Here is a 10,000-nt window from a genome sequence, read left to right on the forward strand (position 1 = left end):
CGCTTTTTTTTTTTTGGCCCGGGGCCCGCGCCCCGGTGCTTCGACACTCGGCCTCGCGCTCGACACGACGCGCGCGCGGCGCGCGGGAACGGGGCTCGGCCGGGGCTGACCCGCCCCCCCAACTAAAGCCGAGAAAAACCCGCCCCGCCGACCGGTCGCGGGCGAGCGACCGGCCGCCGGCGAGGTTGGGCCGAGCGGGGCCCCGCTCGCAGGGAGCGAACGCCCCAAGCCCGGCGCGTCCCCCCACCGGGCCGCGCGGAAAGCACCGGACGTGCTAGAGGAGGCAGCGACCCGACGAGGCGGGCGCGGCCCGGACACCGAGGCCCCTTTTCAGCCGGGGCGCGGCTCGCTCTGCAGCAGGCGGCGGAACGGCAAAGGAGCCTGCGGACCGGGCTCTGGGCCACCCGCGTCCGCGCCCCATCGCCTTCGGGCACACTTTCGCCCTTCTCTCTTCTCTCGTCTCTTTTCCCTTCTCGCGGCTCAGCTCCAGCCGCACCGCCGCCCGGCGCTGCTCGCGGCCGGCACCCACACGGGCGCTCCCCGGACCGGGGCCGGCACCGGCACCTCGCGTGGTTTTTTCAAGGACACCTGAAGGCTCGCGGGGCCACGCGGCCGTCACACAGCTCGGGACGGTCAAGACGCCCTTCCCCAGGCCAGCGGGAGGGGCGACACCTCGCCTGCGACGGGAAGCGAATTGGAAAGGAGACCGCCCTGCCCGAGCACCGGACCCTCCCCGCCGTGGCTTCCCCGCCACAGAGAAGCCTCGGAAGGAGAGCCGGCCCGCCGGGGGCCCTCTCCGACGCCACCCGAAAAGCCACATCGATCAGCCGCGGCTCCGCGCCGACGGCGACAAGGGCCCCACGGCCACGCTTCCTGGGACAACAACGGCGACGGCCGCCCAGCCCACCTGCCCGTCGGCTCGCTCGCTCGCCTCAGCAGCAGAGGAGCGCGGGGGGTGCCGCCACCCGCCCGCCCGCAGCCGGCAACGGCGGGACTGGAGCGGCCCGGGGAGAACCCGGCCGAGCGTGCGAGAAAAAGTGCCACCGACCTGGCGCGGCCACGGGCCACCGGCGGCTTTCGCCCGGCCTCGCGGCGGTCGGCTTGCCCTGCCGGAACAAAAAAGGCCGGGGGACGGCACGACAAAAGAAAAAGGCACACGGAGGCGCGTTCGCAACGCCCCGTGCTAGCCACGGGGGCCACGGGGCCAGGGGCCCGCAGCGGGGGGGCCGAGTGACGGGCCTCAACTGCCTCCCCACCACGGACTCACCGGCATCCCGCCTCGCGCTGTCGTCGCAACGCTCCTCAGTGCCGCGGCTTAGGGCCGCCAGAGAAAAAGACACAAGGCCCGCGGAGGAGGCCTGGCGGGTGCCCCCCACACTCCGCCCGCCTCAACCGAAAGCAACCGACCCGGCAAAGCGGCAAAGCCGGCCCCGCCCGGCACAAGCGGCTCAGTCGATCCGGCCACGACCGAGGTAGGCGAGGCGCCGCCGCCTCGCCCAGGACCAGTCCGGGGGGGCTCTCCGTCGGGTGCCGGGCCCGGCAAGTTCAAAAAAAAAAAAAAAAAAAGAACTAGGCCCAAAAATTCTGCCCGCCACAAGGCGGGTCCCCGGCTTAAGGCCGAGGGAGGGGGACGGCTTCTCCAACGCGGGCCGAGCACCGCCGCCACCGCCGAGGCGGACCGACGGGCCCAAAACCGCGCCCGCCGAGCGGGCCCCCGGCTTAAGGCCGGGCAGAAAAGGGACGAGGCGCCGCCGCCTCGCCCGCCACCGGTGCCCGGGGGGGGCCGCCCCCCCCCGTGGCCAATCGACCGGCAGAAGCCGGGCCGGAGCGGGACACGCTGCTCGCGGCTTCTCTTTCTCTCTCTCTCGCTCAACTCTCACTCTCTCTCGGCAACTCTCTCTCTGGGCTCGCTCTCGCTCTCTCGGCTCTCTCTCCCCGCCTCGGGGCCGGCGAGCAGCTTTCTCGGATCGTCTTTCGCCCCCTTCTTGCTCTCTCTCTCGGCCTTCTCCGGATCCGCTCTTGCGCGGCCCTTCTCTCTCGCCTCCGCGGATCCGCCTCTTTCGCGCGGCCCCTTCTCTCTCGCCTCGCCAACTGGACCCACTTTTCCCTGGGAAGGACGGGAGCCGGGACACAAAGGCACGCGCGCTTCGTCCCGGCTAGGCGGCACTCGCTTGGCCCTGGCGACCGCACGCGCGGCCGCTCCGCTCCGCCTCGGACGCAGGTACGGGGTCAACCTGCGGGGATGCGGCCCGTCACCTCGCTCCCATAAGACGGACAGACGAGTCCAAAGCCGGCCAGGCCTCCAAGAGGACCAATGCAGCTCGACCGGGGAGGGGCGCCAACGCAGGCCGCCTCCTACCATGACGCAGCCGGAGGCGGCCGACAACAGCGACCCCTTGGTGAACTTCCGCAGACGGCCGGGACAACAGGTCTACCCGGCCGGCGCCGAAATTGCACTAAGTCCCGCCGGAGCGAGGTAGACCTGATGTCCCCGGCCGGCGCCCGCCACCAGGGGGCAAGGCCGGCCCCCGGCGGACCCCGGAGCGAGGTAGACCTGATGTCCCCGACCGGAGCCGGGGTAGACCTGTTGTCCCCGGGCGGAGCCGGGGTAGACCTGTTGTCCCCGGGCGGAGCCGGGGTAGACCTGTTGTCCCCGGGCGGAGCCGGGGTAGACCTGATGTCCCCGACCGGAGCCGGGGTAGACGTGATGTCCCCGGCCGCAGCCGGGGTAGACCTGTTGTCCCCGGCCGGAGCCGGGGTAGACCTGATGTCCCCGGCCGCAGCCGGGGTAGACCTGATGTCCCCGGCCGGAGCCGGGGTAGACCTGATGTCCCCGGCCACAGCGGAGGTAGACCTGTTGTCCCCGGCCGGAGCCGGGGTAGACCTGATGTCCCCGACCGGAGCCGGGGTAGACCTGTTGTCCCCGGCCGCAGCCGGGGTAGACCTGATGTCCCCGGGCGGAGCCGGGGTAGACCTGATGTCCCCGGCCGCAGCGGGGGTAGACCTGATGTCCCCGGGCGGAGCCGGGGTAGACCTGATGTCCCCGGGCGGAGCCGGGGTAGACCTGATGTCCCCGGCCGGAGCCGGGGTAGACCTGATGTCCCCGACCGGAGCCGGGGTAGACCTGATGTCCACGGGCGGAGCCGGGGTAGACCTGTTGTCCCCGGCCGCAGCCGGGGTAGACCTGATGTCCCCGGCCGCAGCGGAGGTAGACCTGTTGTCCCCGGGCGGAGCCGGGGTAGACCTGATGTCCCCGGCCGCAGCCGGGGTAGACCTGATGTCCCCGGGCGGAGCCGGGGTAGACCTGATGTCCCCGGCCGGAGCCGGGGTAGACCTGTTGTCCCCGGCCGGAGCCGGGGTAGACCTGTTGTCCCCGGCCGGAGCCGGGGTAGACCTGATGTCCCCGACCGGAGCCGGGGTAGACCTGATGTCCCCGGCCGGAGCCGGGGTAGACCTGATGTCCCCGGCCGCAGCCGGGGTAGACCTGATGTCCCCGGCCGGAGCCGGGGTAGACCTGTTGTCCCCGGCCGCAGCCGGGGTAGACCTGATGTCCCCGGCCGGAGCCGGGGTAGACCTGATGTCCCCGACCGGAGCCGGGGTAGACCTGATGTCCCCGGCCGCAGCCGGGGTAGACCTGATGTCCCCGGCCGCAGCCGGGGTAGACCTGATGTCCCCGGGCGGAGCCGGGGTAGACCTGATGTCCCCGACCGGAGCCGGGGTAGACCTGATGTCCCCGGCCGCAGCCGGGGTAGACCTGATGTCCCCGGCCGCAGCGGAGGTAGACCTGTTGTCCCCGGGCGGAGCCGGGGTAGACCTGATGTCCCCGGCCGCAGCCGGGGTAGACCTGATGTCCCCGGGCGGAGCCGGGGTAGACCTGATGTCCCCGGGCGGAGCCGGGGTAGACCTGATGTCCCCGACCGGAGCCGGGGTAGACCTGTTGTCCCCGGCCGCAGCCGGGGTAGACCTGATGTCCCCGGGCGGAGCCGGGGTAGACCTGATGTCCCCGGGCGGAGCCGGGGTAGACCTGATGTCCCCGACCGGAGCCGGGGTAGACCTGTTGTCCCCGGCCGCAGCCGGGGTAGACCTGATGTCCCCGGGCGGAGCCGGGGTAGACCTGATGTCCCCGGGCGGAGCCGGGGTAGACCTGTTGTCCCCGGCCGCAGCCGGGGTAGACCTGATGTCCCCGGCCGGAGCCGGGGTAGACCTGATGTCCCCGGCCGCAGCGGGGGTAGACCTGATGTCCCCGGGCGGAGCCGGGGTAGACCTGATGTCCCCGGGCGGAGCCGGGGTAGACCTGATGTCCCCGACCGGAGCCGGGGTAGACCTGATGTCCACGGGCGGAGCCGGGGTAGACCTGTTGTCCCCGGCCGCAGCCGGGGTAGACCTGATGTCCCCGGCCGCAGCGGAGGTAGACCTGTTGTCCCCGGGCGGAGCCGGGGTAGACCTGATGTCCCCGGCCGCAGCCGGGGTAGACCTGATGTCCCCGGGCGGAGCCGGGGTAGACCTGATGTCCCCGGCCGGAGCCGGGGTAGACCTGTTGTCCCCGGCCGGAGCCGGGGTAGACCTGTTGTCCCCGGCCGGAGCCGGGGTAGACCTGATGTCCCCGACCGGAGCCGGGGTAGACCTGATGTCCCCGGCCGGAGCCGGGGTAGACCTGATGTCCCCGGCCGCAGCCGGGGTAGACCTGATGTCCCCGGCCGGAGCCGGGGTAGACCTGTTGTCCCCGGCCGCAGCCGGGGTAGACCTGATGTCCCCGGCCGGAGCCGGGGTAGACCTGATGTCCCCGACCGGAGCCGGGGTAAACCTGATGTCCCCGGCCGCAGCCGGGGTAGACCTGATGTCCCCGGCCGCAGCCGGGGTAGACCTGATGTCCCCGGGCGGAGCCGGGGTAGACCTGATGTCCCCGACCGGAGCCGGGGTAGACCTGATGTCCCCGGCCGCAGCCGGGGTAGACCTGATGTCCCCGGCCGCAGCGGAGGTAGACCTGTTGTCCCCGGGCGGAGCCGGGGTAGACCTGATGTCCCCGGCCGCAGCCGGGGTAGACCTGATGTCCCCGGGCGGAGCCGGGGTAGACCTGATGTCCCCGGGCGGAGCCGGGGTAGACCTGATGTCCCCGACCGGAGCCGGGGTAGACCTGTTGTCCCCGGCCGCAGCCGGGGTAGACCTGATGTCCCCGGGCGGAGCCGGGGTAGACCTGATGTCCCCGGGCGGAGCCGGGGTAGACCTGATGTCCCCGACCGGAGCCGGGGTAGACCTGTTGTCCCCGGCCGCAGCCGGGGTAGACCTGATGTCCCCGGCCGCAGCCGGGGTAGACCTGATGTCCCCGGGCGGAGCCGGGGTAGACCTGATGTCCCCGACCGGAGCCGGGGTAGACCTGATGTCCCCGGGCGGAGCCGGGGTAGACCTGTTGTCCCCGGCCGCAGCCGGGGTAGACCTGATGTCCCCGGCCGCAGCCGGGGTAGACCTGATGTCCCCGGCCGGAGCCGGGGTAGACCTGTTGTCCCCGACCGGAGCCGGGGTAGACCTGATGTCCCCGGCCACAGCGGAGGTAGACCTGTTGTCCCCGGCCGGAGCCGGGGTAGACCTGATGTCCCCGGGCGGAGCCGGGGTAGACCTGATGTCCCCGGCCGCAGCCGGGGTAGACCTGTTGTCCCCGGGCGGAGCCGGGGTAGACCTGATGTCCCCGGCCGGAGCCGGGGTAGACCTGATGTCCCCGGCCGCAGCCGGGGTAGACCTGATGTCCACGACCGGAGCCGGGGTAGACCTGATGTCCCCGACCGGAGCCGGGGTAGACCTGTTGTCCCCGGCCGGAGCCGGGGTAGACCTGATGTCCCCGGCCGCAGCCGGGGTAGACCTGATGTCCCCGGCCGCAGCCGGGGTAGACCTGATGTCCCCGGCCGGAGCCGGGGTAGACCTGTTGTCCCCGGGCGGAGCCGGGGTAGACCTGATGTCCCCGGCCACAGCGGAGGTAGACCTGTTGTCCCCGACCGGAGCCGGGGTAGACCTGTTGTCCCCGGCCGCAGCCGGGGTAGACCTGATGTCCCCGACCGGAGCCGGGGTAGACCTGTTGTCCCCGGCCGCAGCCGGGGTAGACCTGATGTCCCCGGCCGGAGCCGGGGTAGACCTGATGTCCCCGGGCGGAGCCGGGGTAGACCTGATGTCCCCGGGCGGAGCCGGGGTAGACCTGATGTCCCCGGCCGGAGCCGGGGTAGACCTGTTGTCCCCGGCCGCAGCCGGGGTAGACCTGATGTCCCCAGGTGGAGCCGGGGTAGACCTGATGTCCCCGACCGGAGCCGGGGTAGACCTGATGTCCCCGGGCGGAGCCGGGGTAGACCTGATGTCCCCGGCCGCAGCGGAGGTAGACCTGTTGTCCCCGGCCGGAGCCGGGGTAGACCTGATGTCCCCGGCCGCAGCCGGGGTAGACCTGATGTCCCCGGCCGCAGCGGGGGTAGACCTGATGTCCCCGGGCGGAGCCGGGGTAGACCTGATGTCCCCGGGCGGAGCCGGGGTAGACCTGATGTCCCCGACCGGAGCCGGGGTAGACCTGTTGTCCCCGGCCGCAGCCGGGGTAGACCTGATGTCCCCGGGCGGAGCCGGGGTAGACCTGATGTCCCCGACCGGAGCCGGGGTAGACCTGATGTCCCCGGCCGCAGCCGGGGTAGACCTGATGTCCCCGGCCGGAGCCGGGGTAGACCTGATGTCCCCAGCCGCCGCCGGGGTAGACCTGATGAGCCGGGTCCGGCTCGGATCCATGGTAGACCTGCTGTCCCCCTGTTGTCGCCCGCCGCCCGGGCACCTCGCCGTGCCCAGCGACCCCGGAGCCGGGCGAAGCTCACAGCCTCATAACACCCCGGAGCCAGATGGCTCGATCGACCCCCCGTCCCACACAATGAACCCCAACCCCACCCCCCCCTTTCAAGACCATGACATGTTTTCCATTTTTTTGTTGTTGTTCTTTGGGGGGATTTGGTTTGGGTTTGCTTTGGTATTTTGTTTTGTTTTGTTTTTCTGGGGGGGGGGGGGGGGGGCTGTTTTGGGGGTTTTTTGGGGGTTTTTTCCAGTTGCTTTGGCTTTCTCTGATACTGATTTTTGAGGTTGTTTTTTTTGGGGGGGTTGGGGGGCTTGTGGTTTGGATTTGGGTTTTCTTGGGTTGTCCCCCACCCCCCCCGGGCCCCCCCCCGCCCCGCCCCTTTTTCTTTTCTCCTTTCCTGAAAGAATGGCTCTTCTATTTGCTTGGAACGAGAAACTTATCCGGGAAAGCAAACCAACCCAAAAATTGACCCATTTGATTTCTTTTTCTTTCGTATCGGAAGCGCCCCCAGCCGAGCCGACGGGCAAGCCGAGGCCGGTGCTCTGCCTGCTGACACGCTGACCTGGCCAAACAGCGCCCCCACCACCCACCCCCCGCCCTGCCCCGCCACGCCCTCCTGGGGTGGAACCTACCCAGGCCGGCCCCCCTGGCCCCGATGCGGCTCGCCCCGCCGCGCCCCTCCCCTCCCCGCCCCGCCCCGCCCCGCCCGCCGGTAGAGGCGACGGCGGCCGCCGGCACCGCCGCCAGCACACAGGCGCTGTGTGTAGCTTTCGGGCGGGTTGTTTCACGGTCCGCAGAGGTCTTGGGCCCTCGACGTGACTCTAGGGGGCCGTGGGGACTCGGTGCCGAGGCGCCCGGGGCCGGCACGAAGCCACCGGCCCTGGTCCGCACAGAGACAGAAACAGTGACACGCACCCCCCCCCCCCAACTAACCCTAACCCTAACCCTAACTCCCCCCGCCCCCGACTAACCCTAACCCTAACACTAACCCTAACTCCCCCCGCCCCCCACTAACCCTAACCCTAACCCTAACCCTAACCCTAACCCTAACCCTAACCCTAACCCTAACCCTAACCCCCCCCCACTAACCCTAACCCTAACCCTAACCCCCTAACCCCCCCCCCACTAACCCTAACCCTAACCCTAACCCTAACCCTAACCCTAACCCCCCCCCCCACTAACCCTAACCCTAACCCTAACCCTAACCCCCCCCCCCCCCCCAACTAACCCTAACCCTAACCCTAACGCACGGCCACGCCTGCAGGCTACCACACCGCTGCGCGTGAAAGGAAGGCGCGGCCAACCATCCCCGCCCCCTCGCCAACCCCTCCCCAGCCACCTCCACCCGGCCCCCTGCCACCCGCGCGCGCGCAGCCGCCCGCCGGCCCGCCCATAGGCATTCACGCTCTGGCGTGCCCTCTCTCCCTGGCCCTGCCCCGGCCCCTGGCCCTGCCCGCTCTGTGGCAAGCGCAGCCGGCCATGGGCGGTTGGGGGCGCCCCGCCCTCCCCCATCAGCCTCCCCGGCGCTGTCTGCATCCTTTTGCCGCTTGCTAGGCTGCCGTAGGCCAAGGCCGGCCCGGGACAACAGGTCTAGCCAAGAGCCTGGGACAACAGGTCTACCCTAGGGGCCTGGGACAACAGGTCTAGCCAAGGGGCCGGGCTGCCGTAGGCGAGGGCCCGCCCGGGGACAACAGGTCTACCCCCAGGGCCTGGGACAAAAGGTCTACCCCAAGGGGCCTGGGCTATCAGGTCTACCCCGGAAGCGCAGGACATCAGGTCTACCCCGGCGGCCCGGGACAACAGGTCTACCCCAAGGGGCCTGGGACAACAGGTCTACCCAAGGGGCCTCGGCCATCAGGTCTACCCCGAAGCCTAGGACATCAGGTCTACCCCGAAGCCTAGGACAACAGGTCTACCCCGGAGGCCCGGGACAACAGGTCTACCCTAGGGGCCTCGGCCATCAGGTCTACCCCGGCGGCCCGGGACAACAGGTCTACCCCGGCGGCCCGGGACAACAGGTCTACCCCGAAGCCTAGGACAACAGGTCTACCCCGGCGGCCCGGGACAACAGGTCTACCCTGAAGGCCCGGGACAACAGGTCTACCCCGGCGGCCCGGGACAACAGGTCTACCCCGGAGGCCCGGGACAACAGGTCTACCCTGAAGGCCTGGGACAACAGGTCTACCCCGGCGGCCCGGGACAACAGGTCTACCCCGGAGGCCCGGGACAACAGGTCTACCCCGGCGGCCCGGGACAACAGGTCTACCCCAAGGGGCCTGGGACAACAGGTCTACCCAAGGGGCCTCGGCCATCAGGTCTACCCCGAAGCCCGGGACAACAGGTCTACCCTGAGTGTCTGGGACAACAGGTCTACCCCGGAGGCCCGGGACAACAGGTCTACCCTAGGGGCCTCGGCCATCAGGTCTACCCCGAAGCCTAGGACATCAGGTCTACCCTGGCGGCCCGGGACAACAGGTCTACCCCGGCGGCCCGGGACAACAGGTCTACCCCGAAGCCTAGGACAACAGGTCTACCCCGGAGGCCCGGGACAACAGGTCTACCCTAGGGGCCTCGGCCATCAGGTCTACCCCGGCGGCCCGGGACAACAGGTCTACCCCGGCGGCCCGGGACAACAGGTCTACCCCGAAGCCTAGGACAACAGGTCTACCCCGGCGGCCCGGGACAACAGGTCTACCCTGAAGGCCCGGGACAACAGGTCTACCCCGGCGGCCCGGGACAACAGGTCTACCCCGGAGGCCCGGGACAACAGGTCTACCCTGAAGGCCTGGGACAACAGGTCTACCCCGGCGGCCCGGGACAACAGGTCTACCCCGGAGGCCCGGGACAACAGGTCTACCCCGGCGGCCCGGGACAACAGGTCTACCCCAAGGGGCCTGGGACAACAGGTCTACCCAAGGGGCCTCGGCCATCAGGTCTACCCCGAAGCCTAGGACATCAGGTCTACCCCAAGGGGCCTGGGACAACAGGTCTACCCCGGAGGCCCGGGACAACAGGTCTACCCTAGGGGCCTCGGCCATCAGGTCTACCCCGAAGCCTAGGACATCAGGTCTACCCTGGCGGCCCGGGACAACAGGTCTACCCCGGCGGCCCGGGACAACAGGTCTACCCCGAAGCCTAGGACAACAGGTCTACCCCGGCGGCCCGGGACAACAGGTCTACCCTGAAGGC

The sequence above is a fragment of the Agelaius phoeniceus genome, unplaced genomic scaffold (genome assembly GCF_051311805.1).
Source record: "Agelaius phoeniceus isolate bAgePho1 unplaced genomic scaffold, bAgePho1.hap1 Scaffold_113, whole genome shotgun sequence".
In the NCBI taxonomy this organism is placed as follows: domain Eukaryota; kingdom Metazoa; phylum Chordata; class Aves; order Passeriformes; family Icteridae; genus Agelaius; species Agelaius phoeniceus.